Here is a 25,469-nt window from a genome sequence, read left to right on the forward strand (position 1 = left end):
TCAATTTTCCAAATTGAAGTATTCAACGTGATCCAAATTTAAATCCCAGCAGGCTTTTTGTAGAAATAAACAAGCTTATTCTAAAAATTATACGGAAATGCAAAGAATTTAGAATAGCCAAAATCAATTTGAAAAAGAACAAAGTTGCAGGGCTAATACTATCTGGTTTCAATATTTTTTTATAAGGCTACAATAAACAAGATAGCATGGCACTGGTCTACGATAGGCACTAGTATATAAATCAATGCAAAAGAATAAAGAGAATAGAGAATAGAGAGTGCAGAAATCAACCCAAACATAAATGGGCAATTAATTTTTGACAAAGTTGACAAGACAATGCGGAAATGATCATCTTTTCTATAAATGGTGCTGGAACAAATGGATAATCATATGCAAAACAAAATGACTCTCTCCCCACCTGAAACATACACAAAAATAAACTCAAAGTGGATCACAGGCCTGAATGTAAGAGCCAACATTATAAAACGTCTAAAGGAAAATCTCAGCAGAAAATCTTAATGACTTTGGGTTTCACAAATATTTCTTAAACAGGACACAAAAGGTATAAATCATAAAAGAAAACACCAACAAAATGAACTTAAAATTAAAAACATTTGTTTTTGAAAGGGACTGTTACGAGAAATGAAAAGGCAAGCCATAGACTGGCATGTAATACTTGCAAGACATATATCTAACAAACAACTTGTATCTAGAACATATAAAGAACTCAAATCAAATAATAATAACGCCCAATAATAAATGGAGAAAAGATTTCAAAACTTTCATCAAAGCAAACATGCAAACGGCAAATAAACACATGAAAAAGATGCTAAACAAAATTAATCATTAGTCACTCAAAGTATAACGCCAGTAAGAAACCACTACCTATCTAGAATGACTAACAATTATAAAGACTGAACATACCAAATATTGGCAAGGATGAGACAGCACACCATGGTGGGAATGTAAAATGGTAGAAGCCCTTTGGAAAAGTTTGACAATGTCTTAAAAGGTCACACATACACCTACCAAACAACTGAGATTTTCCACTCTTAGATATCTACCCAAGAGAAATTAAAAAAAAAAAAAAAAATATATATATATATATATATATATTTTTATATATCTCCACAGAAATACCTGAACGCAAATATTCATCACAGCTCTCTTTGTAATAGACAAAAACTATAAACAACCCAAATATTCACTAACAGGCAGATAGATAATCAAATTGTGATATGTTCATACAGTAGATTACTATTAGCAATAAAAAGAAATGAACTGTTGATATACACAACATGGATGAATTTTAAAATAATTATGCTGAATGAAAGAGGCCATACTAAAAAGAATACATACTACTGTATGATTCCATTTATGTAAAATTACAGAGAATGCAAACTAAACTATAATGACAGAAAGCAGATCCGTTGTTGCCTAGGAATGAGGGGGTAAAAATAAAGTTGGAATTACAAGGGTGCATGAGAAAACTTTCAGGTGTAATGAATACATTTATTATCTTGGTCACATGAGGGTTTCAATGGCATATACGTATTTCAAAATCATCAGGCCATACATTTTAAATATGTGCAGTTCATTGTACATCAATAATACTTTGATAAATCTGTGCCAAATAAAGTATATAAATACAAAAAGGAAGACTGGTAGAAGGGCATCTAGGAAGATGGCAGCAGTGGACATAGTTTTTGAAAATTCCTGAATTCCCCATAAAAACAGAACAATTAGGAGAGTAAAATTTAAAACTCATGCATGACATCTACAACATAACTAAATGATAAGATTTCCAACACAAACCCAAAATCTATTCATGTCTGGACAGCAGCTAACACTGTGAATGATTTTATACATTCCAATAGCTGAGGAGTTCGATGAATCCATAGTAATATCTGAAGGGGCTGAAGTAGGCTAATCCCCATGCACTCTCAAAACATCTAGAACAAAAGTCCACATTGAAGACAAGTTCTAGGAAATAGAATTCAAACTGAGCAGCACAGAAACAACAGAACAGAACTGAAAGAGAAGGGCCAAACAAAGGTACTGTAGAGAAACAGAACCAATAAACCTCAGAAAGTAAGGCATCCCATTTTTTGACATGACAAAAAAAAGGAGCGGAATCTAGAATTCTGAAATTAGAAAAGCTATCCTGAACCACACCTGCCTCTAAGGTTTATGAAACTAATTTCACATAAAAATGAAAAATATATAAGGATCATGATCAAATTCCATATATAGTTATTTTTAAAAAGAGAACAAGGACTGAAATAATAGTCTTAAAGACAATGAAAGACAGATGTCCACAAAACAACAATAACCTATTTCTCCAAAAGCAAAAAAAAAAAAAAAAAAAGTATGAAGAAAATGTATAAGATATGGGGAAAAGCACACGAATCATAATTAGGAAAACTGAGAAATAATGTGACAGAACTCAGGAAAAAAACAAGGTGACAGAACTCAGGAAAGAACTAGCAAAAAATATTTCAGAAAAGACTAAACTAGAAAAAACATAAGGGTGAATGAATACAATAAGGCATTAAGAAAAATAAAAGGTGAAAAAAGGACAACTTTTAAATTAAAAAAAATTAAAAAGATTTGAGAGAAAGGAAAAAAAATTGAAAGAAAGTGATATATAAGACAGGCAAAGATCCAACATACTTTAATAGAAGTCCCTAAAGAAGAAAACCAAAGCAAAGAAACCCTGAAAAAAAAAACTTATTAAAAAAAAAAAAACTTCTTGAATTGAAAAAAAGATTCAAAAGAGCACACCATATACCTGAGAAAAATCAATCCAGCATAACCAACACTGAGATATACTGTTGGACTTTAAAGAAAAAGTAGAAATCCTTTGGGCATCCAAGCAAAATGAGTGAATTACAGAAACAAAATCAGATTGCCATTCAACTTTGACAACAATATTAGAAAAGAAAATAATCTTTAGGTGGCACTGCTTACTGTAAACAGGGCATGAAAAAATATAAAAGAAAGTGAAGCTAAATTGTAATCACCAGAATCTCTATCAAACATAAATTACAGAAAGTAAACTTAGCTTTTATGACTGGCCCTTCTCCCACCGATGAGGAAAATGGATATATTTGGGTGGTGTGTTGGGTATTCTGCTTAGCAGGAAAAGCAACTGGGTTAGGTAGTGGTTCTCAGCCGGGAGTGCTCCCCCCACCACGACCAGGGCATGTATGACAATGTCAGACGACATTTTTGATCAACACAACTTGGGAGATGCTACTATAATCCAGTAGGTGGAATCAAGGGATGCTGCTAAACATCCTACAACGCACAGGACAGCTGCCCACAACAAAGAATGTCAATGATCCAACAAGAAAATGTCTAAGAAATCCTGGTTTACACAAAATAGCTATTTGTTGAACCGTATGAAATGGCCAACATTACACAATTATGACCTTCAACAATGGCCATTGCATGTTTCAACCGATACATCAAGCTTAGTGGATTATCGGAGCCCTCAAGGCCATGTATACAGACTGGTAAACACGATAAGCTTGAGTGAGCACGAGTCAGAATCACCCCAGAGCACTTGTTAAAACTGTCCCCCACCTCCCCACCCCCAGAGATTCTGGGTCCGTAGCTCTTGGTGAGGCCTGACAACTTCATTTCTAACAAGTTCCCGGGCAATGCTGGTGCTGCCGGCCTGGAGACAACAGTCTGAGAGCTACCATGACAGAGGAAGAATGTGAAAAAATAAAATAAAGGAGGAGACTGCAGATTCTTCACATTTTTCAGACTCCTCAGTTTTCAGACTACATGAGTGGAATGAGCCAAGTGCACAGTAACAATTTGCCCAAACGAAGCAGAAGGTCCATCTGATGTGGACTGCCTGGGTTCACTGCTTCCCTTCGTCTGGGCCACAGGGCTCCCTTCATAATTACAATGTGAGAAGTGAGTGGATAAGAACAGCGGGCAGAGGTGGGGTAGCATGCAGTCTACTTAAGTGCACATTCGAGGAGGGTATGAGGGCCGCTTGGGAGAGGGCTGTGTGTCAGGCAATCAACATGGCGGAGAGCACACTTAGCTGTACAGAAAGTAGGGTGCTGGGCTTCGTGCTTGAGAACTTCGGGGGCTGTGGACCTGCTGTTACCTATCTCCTGCTTACTTCGGTCACAGACACTATAAATAAGCCAAATGTGTGCCAAACTGTGCTACCAATCACTGCATGGAAGGAACCCAAAAACAATCAGCATAGGTTTAAGTCAACAGTATAAAATTCGCTCTATTGCTATTCGATATGGTATATGTAATTTTAAAATAAATGTTCAATCAATGTGTGTATACAGATATATTTTTTCTTTTTACAAAATAAACTTCCTAGACTTCAAAACCTGCACTTTCAACTTGGGCACAAGGAACAATGATGCAGGCTTGAACACGAGCTGCTCCCTTCTGCCCCAATTGTGCTATTCTTTGGGACATGTTCCTTTTCCAGGATACTCACTCAGAAACAAAAAGGACACAATCCCACTCAGCAAGCCGTTTCTCTAAAACTAAAAAGAACTGGGTTAATCATCTAATCTGTACACTAGTGGCTAAAAAGGAAAGAGGAAGGGAAAAAAAAGACTAGTTAAATAAATGAATTTAGGACAGCTATCTTTTAAATTCTAAATTAATGTTACTAATTATTTTATTCCCATTGGGAAACGCACCTATTTTAAAGAGCCATTTATAGTAATATCTTAAACCAATGAAAAACAAGTCAGTCCACTCAAACATTTTTTGCGATAATGAAGTTTCAGTCTTCATTGTCATTCCAGCTCCTGCCACTGCCCTGGGTAATTCCATCATTCAGGTAAATGATGAATAGCTAGTTTTTGATCCCCTCTAATCCAGTGATATTTTGCCCAAATTTTACATTTCCCAGTGTTTAGCACACAGTAAGAGCTCTACAAGTATTTGTTGATTCAAACTGAATTTGTCTCCACCTCAGCAACCGTTGTCAAAGGCTGGATCACATCATTCCCTGGAAATGCTCCACCTCTAGAATCTCAAACTCTGTGATCTCACTTACTGCCCATAAACTTTTATCTTTCTATTTTTCTATAGCTAAATCCATTTTTCACCCTCATCACATTTCTAATCCCTCAATTCTTTCTTATTCTCTGGTTTCTCATCAATTCTCCTCGTTCCCCTTCTCCCTTACCAGCCTGAAACCCCCTATTACTTCAATTACAGTCCCACCAGTGACCTTATTTCTTCATTTCTCCTCCTGCTAATAACAACAATAACAATAATAGGTAATATACTACCGTGTTTCCCGAAATGAGACCTAGCCAGACAATCAGCTCTGATGCGTCTTTTGGAGCAACAATAATATAAGACCCGGTCTTATTTTACTATAATACAAGACCGGCAATAATATAATATAATATAATATAATATAATATAATATAATATAATATAATAAATATAATATAATAAATATAATATAATATAATATAATATAATATAATATAATATAATATAATATAATATAATATAATATAATACCTGATCTTATATTAAGTGTTGCTCCACAAGACGCATTAGAGCTGATTGTCCGGCTAGGTCTTATTTTCAGGGAAACACAGGATATGCTAGGCATTACGCTAATAAGCACGTTACTTGCAGTCATCTGATTTAATTCTCATAATATATAAGGCAGAGTAGATGCTATTATTAGCTCCATTTTACAGAGGAAAGTAGGGCTTAGAAAGATGAAGGTACTTGCCCGAAGTTACCCAGCCTGCACAACTCCAAAACCCATGCACTCACCATTACATTCCACAACACTGCCCCTCTTCCAACCTGCACACCCCCCAGCCAATACCAAATCTATCCATCTGCTTTTTCCATCCCACTCTTGATCTTAAGCTATGTAGCACTAGTAGAGGAAACTGTATAACTATGCTACTTAATGTTTTTAAAAACATACAATTTCAAAAAAACTGGTTCTCAACGATGCTGGAAGGAAACAAAATGATAAACAATTTGTGGGAAATCAAGAAAATGACCAGAAATTCTTACTATATGGTATGCCTAAAGCACTTTTAGAAACTTTATCTTGGGTCCCTAAAAAGGAGGCTATCTGTGCTAGTTTACAAGACCCCAGCCCTCCGCCCCCAAAGAAGATAAGCTGCATGTTAGGACAGACCTAGACACTGACAACATTGTCTTTCTCTAGTCTTATATCTTGCCTCAACCTTCTGAAAGCTCAAAATCTAATGAGGAAGACAGATTCACACACTAAGAATCCTGACTGTATAGCAAAAAATCCTGTCTCACAGTTTATTCACTCCTAAACCAATGGGAAAAGGGAGACGGAAGGAACAGATGCTATCCAAAAATGACAATGTAACAGTCGCTATTAGAGACATAAGTCGGAGAACTCTAGCTCTGCTACTGCTCAACTATGTATAGAATCTTAAATGATTTGTATATACAGAGCCTGTGACCCTAAACCTAACAGCTCTCATTTTGAAATCTAAAATATAACACATAAGCTGCCGACACTGCTCGAATGCTCGAATTTATAACAATAAAGCAAATGCTACATAGGCCTTGCTTTGAGTTCACAATGAAAACTAAACTTTACATAGATGACATTTAATTATTTCTTTACTCAAAGTAAATTATTAAATAGTTTTAATAAATAGAATAAAATTAAATGATTAGCTTAGAAAATTAAGCTTCCCAGAAAGACAAAACTTCCTTTTAAGACAAAGATGACTCAAGAATTTAAAGCAGAAGATACTGAATACCAATCCATAATATCAGTAATTTTCCAAATGTGGCATGTTTTCATGTTAGTGCTACAAAATTGAATCCTTCATAACGTTAAATCTCCAAAACATCACTTTAGGAAGTTTAAGTAGTTAGAGAACCATTCAACTCTGCTTATAGGCATCATGCTTGGACTCATATAAAAACAAGTCATATTTGTGACTAGCACACAAGGACGAGTAAATGAAAAAGAAAAATTAACATTTAAGGGTCTACTATGTGCCAGGTAAGGCACTTTACAGACATTATCACATTAATCTCGACAATACATACGCAGTATATTGCTACCCTTACTTTACAGTTGAGGAAACGGTCCCAGAAAATAAAAAGTGATTTACCCAAAGTCCTCCATATAAAGGTTAGAGCCACGATTCCAAACTATGCTTTCCGAGTCCATAACCTAGGCCCACCTACTATCTGGGATCACAGACTCCTCAGGAGAAGAGGCTGAAGCCTAAAAATGTCTCTATGTTGATCATTTTGCAAGAGAAAAATGTGCACATGAATTATTTAGTAATATACATGTTATAATACCGTGTTTCCCCAAAAATAAGACCTAGCTGAACAATCAGCTCTAATGCATCTTTTAGAGTAAAAATTAATATAAGACCTGGTCTTATTTTACTATAAGACCGGGTCTATAATATAATATAATATAATATAATATAATATAATATAATATAATATAATATAATATAATATAATATAATACAATATAATATAAGACCGGATCTTATATTAATTTTTGCTCCAAAAGATGCATTAGAGCTGATTGTCCGCTAGGTCTCATTTTCAGGGAAACACGGTATATCCTTTTACTGATAATTGCCACTATATCTTTCACTATCCCAATGCCATGTCAACATAGTATTCAGAAGTTTCATGTTTATTGTGAAGAAGAGACAAACTCCTCTTTTGATTAAACCAGTATCACCAGTTATGTAGACCACATTTCTTCTGAATGGGTCTTCAACTTCATGTCCAAACTTGAGCTCATTCTCCCCTTCCCTCTTTGTACCAACAGAGGTACAAACAGGTCTCTGATCCTCCAGTAACACCTTAGAATTACTTTACCCTTTCTTTGCCCCCTCATAGCCCATATCGAATCTTACAACAGTATACAAGATGGACTTAGCCTCACTTGTCCTGGAGTGGACTACACTTACTAAGGGGCACACACACCTGTTGCATTTATCTTTCCTTATTTTTGCTTTTGTATTGTTTGTTTGGGATTTTTCCATATTGTATTTCAACATTCAGATTATATTTGATGTTAACTTCCATATGTTTTCAAGTAATATATAGCAAGATAATTATTAACATTTAGTTTCAATTATATATTAGCACACACTTGTGTGTGTGTGTGTGTGTGTGTGTGTGTGTGTATGCCAGGTCACAATTTAAAGTGTATTCTTTACTGTGAGTCATGGTAAAAAACACTTAAAATCATTGTTCTACAGTATTTTACAAAGAGTGAAAGGAAACATTACCAGGGTCTGCCCTAACTATATAAGCTATAGCAGGAATACTGAAAGGTACGTAAAATATGACTTTAGGAATAACTATACAAATTTGGAAGATTTCTGGAAACATTGTAACCTCTCCTATTATTTTTTTACATCAGCCTTTGTATTTCCCCATTAACAAATGGCAATAAAAATCTTTTTTTTTTTTTTAAATGCCTTTTAAAAATATATACACGTAGCAGGGGAAAAGAGTAGCTAAGAAGACTGGGGTTACATAGCGGCCAATCCAGCAGATGAGGAACCCAGGAGGGAAAGTAGAATAGTAACTGACAGCTGTGAAAATCAGAAAATCCCTGGCACCTGCAGGAAGGAAGGATCATAAACACTCATAGCTGTCACAGGAAGGAGAAGGAACCCAAAGACTTAACCTCAGAAAACAGGTGGACTGATGTGTTCAATAATTCAGGTAGTATCTCTTCAGAACCTGCTGGGTGCCAGGCAGTGGTTCTGGAGTCTCCAATACCATCTAACCATGTTTTGGGCCCAGCCATAGAAGTCGTCAGGCAACAACTATTAACTGAGTGCTTATTACATATGGGGCACTGAGCAGGGCACTGAGCCCTGGGCAGGGAGAAGGTGGTACAGACAGACATCACGTGATCCCTGCCCTATTAGAGCTTCACAGTCACAGAAGACATGCATTAAACAACAACAAAAATCAATCAAATCATCCTAAGTGTGCAAAGACCTTTAAAGGAAAAGCACTATCAAGAATATCTCTTACTTTGGAGGTCAAGGGAAGCCTTCTCTGAAGAGTTGAGACCCTAAAAATGAGTAGGAATTGGTGAAAAGTGGAGAAGGAACAATGTGTTCAAACATCCCATGCTTGACAAGATTTATTCAATTACTTCATAACGATTTACTGAACACTTATGAATTGCCAGTCACTGTGTTCTAGAAGTAGAAAGAAAATAATAAAAACAAAGCACTCTGCTTCTGTGTATCTGAATTAGAGTAGGAGGAAGAAATGGCTTCTTGCAGAAATAAAATCGATAGGACTTGATATAAAACGAATTACTGAAAGAAAAACAATAGTACAAAATTATTCCCAGGCTTCCCTGCAGTGTGATTTAAAAGGATGGTCAGGCTTCAATAACAAGTGGAGGCAAATTTAGATTAAAAATGATGAACCCAGCTTCAGGCACACTGAGTTTGAAAAGCCAGTGAGACATCTTGGTAGAGACATCAAGGTGACACGACCCAACAAACAGTGCGGGTCCAAAGCTGGGGAGAAAAGCCCAAGGCTATAGCCACAGATTTGGAAATTATGTAATGAAGACAATAACTGAAATCTAGGAGTAAATAATTTGACCCAGAAAGAGTCCCTAACATGATACTGTGGTTCCTCTCTGTTCATTTGACTGATATTATTACAACTCAAGCACTGAATCAGAAGTGTGATACAAACAAATCAATTATAAAATTTAAAGGTACATCAGTCAACCAAAAATCAGTCTCGTAAAAGCTGTGTGAAATGATGATTGCTTTTCTCTAATGGAATGCTGGCGTTAAAGAGGGCCTTAAAAATATAATTCACCTCCTCACATTGTGACAATGAAGAAACCAACACCTACAGAGATTATGAAAGTTTCTCAAGGTCAACCAGCTAGTTATTGTCAGGGTTAGGATACTGTCTTCACAAAGCAAGAATCTAATTAAAACAAAAACAAAAACAAAAAACCCCAAACTACTGATCCTATAAGATGTCTCATGGGTTCCTAAATAACAACTAATTTATATTAAGTTCACACATATATTTTCTTCTTTAAAAGAAATAAAGTCAATTTTCTTCCTGATGTCCCTTGTAATTCAAGAACTATTTTAGACATTCATGTCATTCCTTTTAGCAATATATGAATTACCTGTCCTCTAGTTATCTTACAAGAAAAATATTGTCTAAGGAAACACAATTGTCAATTATACCATATGTAATTCAAGGAGTAAAGACTGATATATAAATAAATAATGAGTAAATTTACTCATATATATAAGTAAACAATGATATAGATAAGAAATATATGTATTTAAGATATATATATATTTAAGATATATATATATATATATCTTTAAGATATATATCTTTCCTAGATATATAGATATAGATATAGATTTTAACATGTTGTCCACATGCTATTTGTGTGGGAATCATGAAGAAATTAAGCAGTACAATGGACTTTTTAAATCACAATATGTAATGACTTTTACTATGAAATAATTATTTGATGAAATAACAAGCCATTCTATTCTTTTTTATACACTGTTTAGCTACACAAAACAAAAGCACTGAGAGCAGCACATATATTTAAATATGAAAAATATTGAACATTTTAATATTTTATAGAAAACGCCAATCAAAAGAATCGGAGCTGACTAGTACACACTGAGTTGGGTTTTTTAACTAGATACAAGCAAATCCTTCTCACGGAGTAAAGAAATAAGTGCACTAACCCCCTGAGGCAAGTTAACAACTGGGGCAAGCCCTGAGTCAAGTTTACGGAGTCACAGTGCAAGAAAGAATCTTAACAGCATGACTAGTACATCTCCCTCACTTTGCTGACAATACAGAGGAGCTAAATGATGTCACCAAGGTCACGCAGCTTTTAGTGGCTCAGTTCTATGTTTCTTAGCAACAAAATTTTTTTTAAAACACAAGTTACATAGTTCTCACTGACTGATAAAAAGAAATACAAAATTAGTCTAGAGAGTGATTATTATATACATATGCCCTTATGATAAATAAGAGACTAGAACTGAATAAAATATATGTTATTTTGGAACGTTAAAAAATATTTTCCTGAAAAAAAAAAAAAAGAAAAGGAGGCCACATCTATTTACCCACCACTATATCAAAAGAAATGAGTGTTTTCCAAAGAAAAAACACTGGAATTTTGACCCAGCAGCAGGTTTCTGCTAATCAAGGATTTGAAACTCAGTTTAACTAAACAAATATGGGGATTTTTTTAATGTTTATATCAGAAAACTTGTGAATGTTTCTATTTTGTAAAAGGAAGATTTACTCTGTTTAAATACCAGAGATGAGCAACAAGAGAAATTGAGGATACTCCAAGGTGTTTAATTGTGACACTAAGTAGATGGTGATGCCATTTATCTAAGATAAGTAGACAACCCACAATTGAGTAAAGATCTGAAGTAAATGATAGAGCTAGCAATTCAGATACCTGAGGGGGAAAAAGAACATTAAAAGCAGAAAGAACAGCACGTGTAAAAGCCTTAAGGTAGATGTGTACTTGGTATGTTTAATAAACAGCAAAAACAGCTGGAGTACACACCAAGCAAAGAAGGCAATTGTAAGAAATGAAATCAGAGCTGTTAATGGGGAAGGAGGGGGAGGTCACAGAAATCAAACAAAGCACATTCTCAAGCCATAATGGAACTAGAAATCAGTAATGAAAAAAATCTGGAAAATCCCCCAATATTTGGAAATTAAACAAAACTCTTCTAAATGACTCATGAGTCAAAGAAGGAGTCTTGAGAGAAAATGTTTTTAGTTTTTCAATTAAATCGTAATGAAGACACAACGTATTAAAATCTGTAGGATGCAGCTAAAGCAGTACCTGGAGAGAAATTTACAGCATTATAATGTATATATTAGAACAGAAGAAAGATCTAAAATCAATAACCTAAGCTTCTACCTTAAGAAATGAGAAAGAAGAGAATGCAAACAAGCAGAAGAAAGGAAATAACACATATTAGTACAAAACTCAATGAAATTGAAAACAAAAACACTAGAGAAAGATAATAAAACCAAAAGCTGTTTCTTTAAAATGATCAATAAAATTGATAAACCTCTAGACATGTTAAACAAGAAAAACAGCAAGAAGACACAAATTATCAATATCAGGAATCAAAGAGGAGACATCACTACTGATCCCACAAACATTAAAAGGGAATACTAGCATAGCATAATTCAATGCCCATAAAGTCAATAACTTACATGAAATAGAGTTAAATATAGGCATACTTCCAGATATATTGCAGGTTTGGTTTCAGGCCACTGCAATAAAGTGAGTCATCATCCTTCTACTGGTGGAGGGTCTTGCCTTCAATTTGTAAGAAACGCAACATTTGTGAAGCACAATAAAGTGGAGCGCAATAAGACGAGGTGCACCTATACTTGAAAGACAAAAACTACTAGAACTCACTCAAGAAGAAATATGTGACTGAAATAATCCTACATTTATTAACTAAATTGAATTTTAGTTAAAACCTTTCAAAAAAGAAAATTCCAAGCCCAGATGGTTTAATTAGTGAGTTCTCCCTAACATTTAAGGAAGAAATAATACCAATGCTATACAAGCTCATCCAGAAAATAGGAAACCATTTCCCCAGTTATTTAATGAGCATTCCCCTAAAACCCAAACTGACAAAGATAGTACAAGAAAACAAAACTGCAGGCCTGTATTTCCCATTAAAATAGATGCAAAAATCTTCAAAAACATAGTAGCAAATAGAATCCAGAAACATAAAAAAATCTCATACATCATGACCAAGTAGATTTCATTCCAAAAATACAAGGCTGGTTTGTTTGAAAACTGATCAGTATAATTCACCATATTAAAAGACAAAATAAGAACAGCCATGTATCATATCAATAGATTCAGAAAAAATTTTTTTTAACAAGATTCAATACCCATTCATGATAAAAACTGTCAGCAAATTAGGAACAGAGGAAACTTCCTTCCCTTAATGGTATCTATAGAAAACCTATAGCCAACAACATACTCAATGGTGAGAAACTGAATGCTTTGCTTTCCCCCTCAGATCAGGAAAAAGGTTGGGCAGTCCTCTTACCCCACTCCTACTCTCACCCAGCGATCAACATTACATCACCATTGATAAGTCATGTTGATAGCATGTACCCCTGAAATGATGGCATGAGAAAGGCACTTCTCCTCTATGGTATTCTTCCCAAGAGCCCGTAATCCCAATCTAATTAAGGAGAAAAACATCAGACAAACATGCATTGAGGGACAGTCTACAAAATACTTCACTAGTACTCTTCAAAACTATCAAGACCGGTGGCTCAGGCGGTTGGAGCTCCATGCTCCTAACTCCGAAGGCTGCTGGTTTGATTCCCACATGGGCCAGTGGGCTCTTAACCACCTGGTTGCCAGTTCAATTCCTCCAGTCCCACAAGGGATGGTGGGCTGTGCCCCCTGCAACTAAGATTGAACACAGCACCTTGAGCTGAGCTGCCTCCCAGATGGCTCAGTTGTGGGTTGGAGTGCCAGCTCTCAACCACAAGGTTGCCAGTTCGATTCCTTGACTCCCACAAGGGATGGTGGGCAGCGCCCCCTGCAACTAAAATTGAACAGGGCACCTTGAGCTGAGCTGCTGCTGAGCTCCTGGATGGCTCAGTTGGTTGGAGCATGTCCTCTCAAACTCCCCTTCAACCGACTCCCGCAAGGGATGGTGGGCTGCGCCTCCTGCAACTAGCAGTGGCAACTGGACGTGGAGCTGAGCTGCGCCCTCCACAACTGAGACTGAAGGGATAGCGACTTGACTTGGAGGAGGGTCCTGGAGGTACACACTGTTCCCCAATAAAGTCCTGTTCCCCTTCCCCAATAAAATATTTTTAAAAAACAAAACAAATGAAAAAAAACTATCAAGATCATGAAAAGCAAGGAAAGACTAAGAAAGTGTCAAAGCCAAGAGGAAACTAAGGAGCTCTGCCAACTAAATGTAATGTGGTATTTGTAATGTGGTATTCTGGATTAGATACTGAAACAGAAAAAAGGGACAGTAGTGAAAAAACTGGTGAAATCCAAATAAAGTCTGGAGTTTAGTTAATAGTAATACACCAATGTTAAATCCTCATTTTTTTCACAAATGTACCATGGTTATATAAGACAGTAGCTTTAAGAGAAACTGGTAAAAGGTATACAGAAACTCTCTGTACTATCTTTGCAACTTTTCTGGAAATGTAAAGTAATTCCAAAATAAATTTTTTTTTAAATAGTTAAAGGGCATAAGAAGATATGCTGTGTAAACACTAACCAAAAGAAAGCTAGAGTGAGTTATATTAATATCAGATAAAGTAGACTTCAAAACAAAGAATATTTCTAGAGATAAAAACATTACATAACTATAAAAGGGGTAATTCACCAAGCAAACATAATAATCTTACCTACCCTGTTTCCCCGAAAATAAGACCTAGCCAGACAATCAGCTCTAATGCGTCTTTTGGAGCAAAAATTAATATAAAACCCAGTATTTTATATTATATTATATCATATCATATCATATCATATATCATATCATATAAGACCCAGTCTTATATTACAGTAAAATAAGACCGGGTCTTACATTAATTTTTGCTCCAAAAGATGCATTAGAGCTGACTGTCCGGCTAGGTCTTATTTTCAGGGAAACACAGTATATATGCACCTAACTATAGATACCAAAATATATGAACTGCTAGTAAAAATGATAGATTTCAAAGAAGGAGAAGACAAGTCCACAAGTATGGAGACTTCAATACTCCACTCTGTAGTCAATAGAACAAATAGAAAATATCCTTAGAGATGCAGAAAATCTGAAAAATACCGTCAACCAACTTGACCTAATTGACATTTATAGAACACTACACCCAACAACAATAGAAGATACGTTGTTTCCACGTGTACATGGAATATTCACCAAGATCCACGTGTTCTGGCCAAAAAACAAACCTCAGCAAATGTAGAAGAACTGAAGTGAAGCAAAGTATGTTCCATTGACCCAGGTTAGTTAGTATGACATCAGCAGTTAGGAATTCCCTGGTAGACTGAGCAGAAACGGAACTGACCATATATTCCAAGCCTCCAGATGACGTGCTCCTGCAGGGCAAAAACCTGAATCACACTCTGGGGCAATGGGAACATTTCAAAAGTCTCCCCAGGCTGGAGCAGCAGAGCAGATCTGATAAACATACTGGTAGGCACCGGCATTCCAGTATTCCCTTCCCAGGTAGAAACAGAAATATAAAAGTAAAGCTTTTTGCCTTAGCTAGTGGGCTTCCCAGTCTCGGGTACCCCCTCCCGCTTGGGAGCTGTAACCTTTCCTCTTGCTTTAATAAACTATCTTCCTTTGCAACTCTTTGCCTCTCCCCGGTCCGTGTTTCCACTCTTCGGCTTCACGAGACACGATCCCGGCCCACACCCAGAAATTGCCGGTGAATCCTACATCACTATGACCATCACAGAATTAAACTAGAAACCAATAGCAAGAAGATATCTGGAAAAATCCACCAAACAACTGGAAAATTATGTGAGGTACACATTCTGCCCAAAAGTTATTCAAACCAAATCTACAACGTACAGAGCTCTTTAAAGAAAATATTGTTCAACTGATGTATTTCAGTTCTGCAAAATGAACAATATTTTTTGTTTTATTATAATATTGCATCTAATCCTTCATGAAACACAGGCAGTTTCTGAATTATGAGTATCTACCTTACAAATGACCCTTTTTGAAAAAAAGCTCTGAACCTGTTCACCTACCCGAGGAGTTTCTGCGCCTTCTGGGACGTCCATTGGCATGGCCTCGTGGATGAAATAAGAAACTGGAGTTCAACATCTTTTCTTTTCCTTAGAATTGAGGATAGCCTACTGAAGCAACGTGGAACCTTAATTTCTATTGGGCCCAACCCATAATATCCCATGGAAGGAAGAGGAGGGAACGGTGCCGAAGAACTGGGTTTTACAATAGCAAACTGGCTCTTTCAATTGCACAACATAGCCATGTGGGGAAAATTAACTTCAACCCTTACCTTATACCATACACAGAATTGAACTGGAAATAGATCACAGACCTAAAATTAGGAGCTAAAACCTTACAACTTATAAAAGAAAACAGGGGCAAAAATCTTAATGACCTAGAATTTGGCAAAAAATTCTTAAATATAACACAAAAAGTACTATCAAGGAAAAAAAATCAGTAAATTAGACCTCATCAAAATTAGACCACAGCAAAGTAAAAAATCCTTTGCTCTTTGAAAGCTATTCTTATAGAAATTAAAAGGCAAGCCACAGACTGGGAGAAAATATTCGTAAAGCAGATATCCAACAAACGGGCCAAAACTTGAACAGACACTTCACCAGACATGGGAAAGCGTGTTTGCTGCTCTCTTTTAAGATGGACATGGCTCATCAATACATGTAAAGACGCTCAATGTCCATTGGTCATTTGGAGAACCCAATGACAAGTCCAATGAAATACCAGTAACTAGACCACTAGAAATACCACTAGAATGGCTTAAAAACAAAATGACTAAACACACCAAGTATCAGCAAGTATACGGAGCAACTCAATCTCTCATCCACTGCTGGTGGGAGTGTAAAATTGCACAATCACACTGGAAATAGTTTAGCCATTTCTTAAAAATGTAAACATATACCTATAGTACGATCCAGCTATTCCACTCCTCGCTGTTTATCAGAGAGGAAGGAAGGTGCACATCTACACAAAGATTTGGACATGAATGCTTATAGCCATTTAGTTTGTAATAGCCCCAAACTGGAAATTACCTAAATGTCCATCGATTGATGACTGGATAAGTAAAATGTGTTATATTCTTACAATGGAATAATTATCAATAATAAAAAGGAATAAACTATTGATATATGCAACGTCATGAATGAACTTCTAAATAATTATGTTGCGTAAAGGAGCCAGACTAAAGAGAAGCTACTGTATGATTCATTTCTATAAAATTCTAGACATTGCAAACTAATCTAGAGGGACAGAAAGCAGATCAGCGGTTGCCTGAAGTAGGGGAAGGGATCAGAGAAATGGGAGAAAATATTACAACGGGGCACAAAGTTTCTTCTGAGGGTGATGGATATGTTCATTATCTTAATTGTGATGATGGCTTAATGGGTATATACATGACAAAATTAATCAAATTGCACAGTTTAAATATGTGCAGTTTAGTGGATGTCAATTATACCTCAATAAAATGGTAAAAAAGAAAAACACATAAAAATATATACGCACTTACCATATGACACCTAGCATTCCATTTTCAGGCATTTACCCAAGAGATATGAAAACATATGTCTACATTCCAGAACAGAAAAACCCAATCTATGGTGACAAAAGGCAGATCATTGGTTGCCTAGGGTCAGGCTAGAGGATTAACTGCAAAGGGGCATCATCTGGAGAAAAAACCTTATAACCACATGAAGCTTCTGGATGGGAATTTTCCTATACATCCAAAGTAAAATATGTTCTGAATTGCAAACAGATGATTTCAAAGACCGGTTATCCTTTACTGAACATAACTCGGCACCAAGCACCGTGCCCTCTACATACATTTCCTCTCATCTTCTTAACAATCCCACACTGTAGATATTATTATTCCCAGTTTAGATTAGGAAGCTTGGACTCGGAGAAGATAAGCAACTTAACCAAGGCCTCTCAGTAAGTAAATGAGCAAGGCTCGGCCCCCAAGAATAAATCTGGATCTGTCTTCATATAAAGTATGTATTTCTGACACAACACACTGCCTTCTCAATGCCCAATACACTTGTTAATTGGGGATGACTTCCATGCTGTTGACATTTAAGAAAAATGCATTTGTTTCCTTAAACAGGTACTTCCTTGAACACAAGTATCTGCTGGTACAATGCCATTCACTCCTCAGGGGGCACCTAACAAATAAGTACTCAGTAAGCATTTTGTGTGGTTAAACCTAAGATGTATCCTAAAGTAGCTATTAGTTGCATTACAAATCTTCTCCATTACTAACATCTCTGATATGGATGGAAAATAACACTATAAGGGACATCCATAGGTGAGGATATAATAGCTTTTGTAATTATTTCTGACATGTGCACCACATACCAAAGGACGAAGCCGCAAGTGGTGACTGAAGAATTAAGCCTGAAAACTGCTCCATGCCTCCCACCTGTTCAATGGTTTAATACCCATCATGTGACCCTAATTCTAAGAGATTTATGATTTTTACCACTTGGTACAGCCAGCATCTTAATTCACAATTGAACACTAAGAAACCACTACACAACTCAACAAGATAGTGAGCCAAGGAATACAACTCCAAATTTTTACCAGGAGCTAATTAGCTATGATTTGGGACAAAAGGCAATCTTTCTGTATCTCACTGAGCTACTTTCCAAGGGTCAGTGTGAACTAATTGTTCATGAAAATACACATGCACACATACATACATGCATTTATAATATGCACATACATACATGTTATGGTTACACTGTAGTTACATAACCCACCTTTTATTCAAATCTGTAAAATCATTTTGATATTACTTTATAGTGTTTTATCATAGAAATTTGTAGATATTTTAAGTAGGTAATCAAACAGCTATACTAAAGAAAACTGCTCAAATCTGTCAGAATCATCATTTTATTATGCTCTAGGTCTTTCCAAGAGATTATATGGGTCGCCTTTACATTGACAAAAATAGTTTACTTTTAAGCGTTTCCTACAGATCTCATAAGAGCATTCTGCTTTCCACTGATGTCACAGACACAGCCTGCTGAAGCTTCAGTCAATAGGAGAAAAGAAGCAAATGCCTCCCATCGTTCTTCTCTAACAAAAGCCAAGGAAAAGGAGATGGGAAGTAGTTGCCAAACCCCTTATATTCAGAGACCCAGTACTTTTCCAAAACGGGAATTCAGAGTTTGCCAAGACTTAAGTAATTTGGCCTCAGTGATAACGGAAGATATACAGCTGGAATCCATTATGTATTCTTCTTAATACGTGAAACAGTGATCTCTCTAGCCTAAAACATGAAAATGAAGATGCTTCCTATTTCTATCTACAAAGGCAAGTCATTTGTGCATCATCTTTACAGAAGATGGTAACTTGCTTTTTTTTTTTTAATGGGACCTCTTAGGATCATTAAAAATGCAGCAACTGAAGGTGGTACTCCTAAAATAAGAACTTCTAACCAAGGGTCTTCTAACCAAACAGTCTAGCAGCATAAAGATGAATTGTAAAAACTTATGGAAACTGTCTTTCTTGTAGGAAAAGAAAAAAGATGATATAAGTAAATCATGCAGAGAAAAACAGAAACTTCTATGAGCTATTAAGTAGGTATTTCATTATTGATATGCTAGAAATTCGTGTACTATATAAAGTCTGCCACTTTTGTTTCCTAAGAAACATAGGCTGGAATCACTCATACACTGCTGGTAGAGGTATAAATTGGTACAAGCACACTCTGGGAATTGTTTAACAATACCTTTTAAGATGGACATATGCATATGCTATGACCGATAACTCTATTTTTATGATGATACCTAAAAGAAACGCATACATACTCATATATTGACCAAAAGGCTTGTACGTGAGTGTTCACAGCAACATTATTTATGATAGCCAAAAACTGGAAACAAGCCAATGTCCATCAACAGAAGAATGTATAAACTGTGGTATATTCATATAATAGAATACTATACAACAATGAGAATGAACAATCTATTTTTCCATGAAACAAAAAGGACAAATCTTTTTTCTAAGGCTGAACAAAAGAAGCTAAACACAAAAACAAGAGAGAATATCATGGGTATCCAAGGAGGAAGCAAAATCATCACAGTGCATGCTTTGAAAGGGGATAGTATCCCTCTCAACAAGGTCTCAAAAGACTGCCATAGGCGAGCTGAAAGCTCATAGCTAATAGGCTACTCTCTAGAATACCCACAGACTTCTGCTCTCACTAGCTGAGTGGCTCTCTCTCTCTCTCTCTCTCTCTCTCTCTCTCTCTCTCTCTCTCACACACACACCCCTTATACATCTCCTCACTGAAACAGTATAAAAGACAGAAGGAATGAAAAAAAAAAAAAATCAAGACAATAGTGAAAGTAAAAGAAGTGTAGGTATATAGAAGATCTTCGAAATAAGGGCCAATAAGGAGTTTTCACACGACTTTTCACATTTGCAGAGCAAATAGGATAGGTATTTTTAAAAGATAACCAAATATAAGAGAGTAGCAAAGCTTATCACTGGAGTTCTTCCTCACTACCTCATTGCTACCATATTCCAGTCGGGAACGCAAGAGTTCCCAGATGTGATTAGCAATAGCCACAGTTTACAGCACTTTATTTCCAGATTTGGCTGCAGAAAACTCACTCTGTGATATCACTAGGGGGAGCACTTTCGCCTTAAAAAAAAAAAAAAAAGATGGGAAGAGAAAGAAAAGGGGAAATGTTCATATGATGCCCTTTAATCTTGACTCTCCCTGAAAAGTAAAGTGCAAAATGTTTTAAAATTCACAGCGCCAAGTGAAAACTAGTGACAAGTGACTGTAAAAGTAAGCAACATAAAAGTGTGTTCCAACATCACTAATCATCAGAGAAATGCAAATAAAAACCACAATGAGATATCACCTCACCCCAGTCAGAATGGCTATCATCAACAAGACAAATAGTAACAAGTGTTGGAGAGGCTGTGGAGAAAAAGGAACCCTCATACACTGTTGGTGGGAATGCAGACTGGTGCAGCCGCTATGGAAGGCAGTGTGGAGGTTCCTCAAAGAATTACGAATAGAATTACCATATGACCCAGCAAATCCCTCTCCTGGGTATCTACCAAAAAATCTGAAGACATTTATACATAAAGACATGTGTGCTCCAATGTTCATTGCAGCTTTGTTTACAGTGGCCAAGACATGGAAACAACCAAAATGTCCTTTGATAGATGAATGGATAAAGAAGTTGTGGTATATATACACAATGGAATACTATTCGGCGGTAAGAAAAGATGATATAGGAACATTTGTGGCAACATGGATGGATCTTGAGAATGTAATGCTGAGCGAAATAAGTCAGACAGAAAAAGCAGAGAACCATGTGATTTCATTGATATGTGGTATATAAACCAAAAACAACAAAAGAACAAGACAAACAAATGAGAAACAGAAACTCATAGACACAGACAATAGTTTAGTGGTTACCAGAGGGTAAGGGGGGTGGGGGGTAGGAGATGAGGGTAAGGGGGGTCAAATATATGGTGATGGAAGGAGAACTGACTCTGGGTGGTGAACACACAATGGCATTTATAGATGATGTAATACAGAATTGTACACCTGAAATCTATGTAATTTTACTAACAATTGTCACCCCAATAAATTTTTTTAAAAAAAGTTTGTTCCAGTACATTAACCAATCAACATATTGAATACATAATGTAAATAGCAAATATTGCTTAAGATCATTTGGTAAAAAATATGTATATAAATCTGTAAAACAATCTGATCTTGTCATCACTCAGTTTAAAAGGCTTAATTATAATTTGTGAAGATCTGGTTTCTGATAAATACTTCTAGTAAAGGAAGTTAATAGATATTTATCACAAACGTCAGTTATTTCACTTGCCTGTTTGTTCAATTATTGGAAGGCTAAATTAATACTTTTACCCACTTTTAAAAGTTTGAAATGTATCTTGAGCACCTAAGAAGCAAGGAAGTAGGGAAAGGGAAAAGGTCACAGAAGAGAATTAACATTAACTGGGTACCTATTCTGTGTCAGGGGCCATAAGCAACAACCTGGGGAAACCAATTATTATTTCCATTTACAGGTGAGAAACCAGGGCTTAACAACCATAAGTAACTTGCCCATGGTCACACAAGTAATAAATGGTGGAATAGGATATAACCTAAATCTGTCTGATTGTATTTCCTATGATACAAAAAAATCAGAAGCTGCTTAATCCACCTAACATTTTGGTCATCATAAAAGAAACAAATATACTTTATTCTATTAAAAGGTATATATTTATATCACAGCAAAGATCAAGAAAGAACCAAAAGAGCAACAACACAAAATATGGCTTGCCCTAGAAGAACTTACAATCCAATAAGGAAAGGCGAGAGAGAGAAAGAGAGAAAGAGAGAGAGAGAGACAGAATACAAAGTAGTGATTAATTACTAGTTGATGGATGCCAACACTAAGTGATATGGGAGCTCAGACAAGCCTGGGATCCATGTGTTTCAGCAGTTAGGAAAGGCCTTATGAAAGATGCAGGATTCCAGCTGGATGCTGGGGGTGGAAAGTGTTGGCTAGATATAATGAAAGGGTATCCCAGGATGGGGAAAAGCAGAGTTAAGGATGAATGCAATCTATGTAACAGTGAAGAGACCAGCATGACTACTTCAAAGAGTGAGGGACTGAGTGGAAACAACCCAAGTGCCCACCAACTGATGAATGAATAAAACAAAACGCGATGCACCCTCACAATGGATTCATCGATAAAAAGGAATAAAATACTGATACATGCTACAACACGGATGAAACTTGAAAACATGCTAAGGGAAAAAAGTCAGTCACAAAAGGCCACATAATATATCATTTCATTCACAGGAAATGTTCAGAATAGGCAAATCCATAGAGACAGAAAGCAGATTAGTGGTTCCCAAAGGCTGAGAAGGTTGGGAAGAAGTGGGGAGGAACTGCTAAGGCGCCGGGTTTCTTACTGGGGTAATGAAAATGTTCTAAAATCGACTGTGGTGAGGGTTGCACATTCTGAATACACTAAAAAGCACTGAACACTACACTTTAAATGGGTGAACTATATGGCATATGAACTACATTTCAATCAAGCCATTAAAAAAATGTGACGGCCTAGTGGGACACCACATTGTACCGCTAAGATGGAGTCACTTAAGCCAAGCGTAAGGGTCTGCAATTTATCTGATAGGCAATTAGAGATATGAGTAAAGAATTACCTTGTGAAAGCACAGTATGCATGCTTAGGATTCTTCTTTAACAAAATAATCCAAGTGTTTTAAGTACATTCCTAAAATATATACCAAAATCACAAAGAAGAGACAGAACAGGAAAAAGATGTTTGGTATGATTTTGACTAATCCACAAGCTGTGACTATTAGGAAAAGTAGTTTTGCTTCAGTGTTAAATGCCGCAGATGGGTATATCAGCATCTTATTTATGCAAAACCACAAATTCATCTGTGTCACATCTTTAAATACCATAATGTTCTAAACTTAATTGTGAAAACAGCATTAATAAGTGACCTGCCATACTTTAGGGTAAGATGATGAACACTGTGATTTGTTTTTCATTGGATGACGGTGTTCTGTATATGATTTTTTAAAAAAATATTAGGTTCAATTTAAATGCTATCAGAATCTCCACTAATATAAAGCATTTCCTACTGACATTTGCACATTTGACTCTGAATTCTAATTTAACATACTATTCCAAAAGTTTTAATATACAAAATAAGAGAGCTAAAGAAACAAATCTAGCATTCAAAAGCAGAGAGAAAAAATAAAAAAAACAGTATTACATACAAAGGAAAAGGTAAAGCACTAAAAAATAAACTTGAAAATCCGAGGGGGGAAAAAAAACAGAACTCAGTATTAGGTTCTACAGCATTGGAGAGTACAAATTTTCAAAAAGCAATAACTTACATTTTAAACAGAAGGGTCAGTACCTGAGAGCAGATAAGGCTTTAACAGAGGCAAAGCTTGGAACATGTCTACAATTGGACACCCTCCCCTGAATCCCATGGAAGAAAGAACCTTTCAGGCAGTCTTAGTGCTATCCCTTCAGAAGCTGGCCTAAAGGGGAAATCCCACTTTCCCCTAGGAGGTGGTGAGATGGTAGAAACACAAAAGAAGAACTCAGCCGGAGAAGCCATACACAACCAAACTAGTGTTTGCCTTCTCAGTCACCTTGCAAAGCTCCTTCAAGGTAGAAGAGCCACAAGAAACTAAAGGAGATATCAGATCTCTCTTAAAATTCTCTTGTCTAAAAATGAGAGGACCCATCTGTCTCTATCAGGGCTTTGTAAGTTCCAGAACTGGATGTGTCTGTTATGTTCTGTGTCTGAGAAATACAGACAACTCAGAAGACCTGGTTCGCTAACAAACAATAAAAGCAAAATAGAAAACAAATAAGCTATCCTAAAAAAGAAGCCTTGTCACTGATATCTAGAATACAGTATCTGCTGTCGCAAGTAAGTAGAGCAAGACTCTCCATTTCCTAATTGTAAGCCAGCATTTATACAAAGAAAAGAATTCAGTAGGAGTGAATAGGAACTTATTTCAAATCATTAACTGCTGGATGTTAAAACAAACTTATCCAAACTTTCATCAATCGTCTACCCACTCCAAACAAAGAACTGTGGGAAAAAGCAGATGCTTACAACGATTGTTCACCATTTTGGAAATGTTAATTATTAAGGAATAAAGTACTTAAAATATAACAATAAAATATCAAAATAGGTTAAGTGTTGGAATATTCTCTATTAAACAACAAAAACACATGCTACTAACTCATACATAAATAAAAGTTTTCTTTAAACAGGTAGAAGTGATGAAAGAAGCTACCAAATAACACAAAAAGAACATGAACATAAGGTCTAAGATGTAGAAACACTTTAAAGTGATAGAATTATCGGAAAGAATGGTCTAAATTGTAAGCATGCTAAAATTCTTACTAAACTAAGGACAGAAACACAAGATGCCATTCACTAATAGGCTAAAAAATAATTTTTTAAAATGGACATATTGAGATGGCATTTTTTTTTACAGGATCCTTCAATGAATAACATGGGGCTAGAAATATGATCTATTAACCAAGAAAGGAAAACAAGAAACTTGTCAGCACCTGAAACTGGCAAAGTAGACCTAAGCTAAACAAACAAGGATGACAAATATCCCAGGAGATAAATAACACCAGTTTTCAAAATCTGATTCTGAAAAACAAAAGTGAAAACTAATTTGTCAAAAAGGGGGGGAATGTGCAAATAAAAGAAAATTTTTAAAACATAGGTACTTAAAATACCTTAGCAAATTTTGTTTCTGAAGTATTTTCATAGCTATGTTCATTAATGTTCGCTGCATTAGCTTTTAAGAAGCTAAATCCACAATTTTTAAAACAGTTGAGAGAAATTTTGTAAATATTTGCAATAACCATTTGCCTTAAACAATTCTGTAGAGCTTGTGAGATGAAACTTAAATGAGAGTAGACACAATTAAATTTTTAAATCTCTCATAAAACTTTATACAGTTCACATAGCAAAAGTAATATGAACAGGCTATCCTGAGCAATAAATTGAACTACCATATTCTATTGATATATAGTATATAACATGTAAGGTTCATACTCTACAATTAACTTAAAATTAATCCCTGGA

At 35.9% G+C, this 25,469-nt stretch overlaps 1 protein-coding gene across 6 annotated transcripts in view; it reads right to left on the reverse strand.

Moving 5' to 3' along the window:
• The window catches only part of PPP4R4 (protein phosphatase 4 regulatory subunit 4), a 100,867-nt gene that overhangs the window by 73,087 nt on the left and 2,311 nt on the right, over nt 1-25,469 (reverse strand). The gene's annotated exons all lie outside the window — the stretch shown is intronic.

Source organism: Rhinolophus sinicus, linkage group LG03, assembly GCF_036562045.2.
Source record: "Rhinolophus sinicus isolate RSC01 linkage group LG03, ASM3656204v1, whole genome shotgun sequence".
NCBI classification, from domain to species: Eukaryota; Metazoa; Chordata; class Mammalia; order Chiroptera; family Rhinolophidae; genus Rhinolophus; species Rhinolophus sinicus.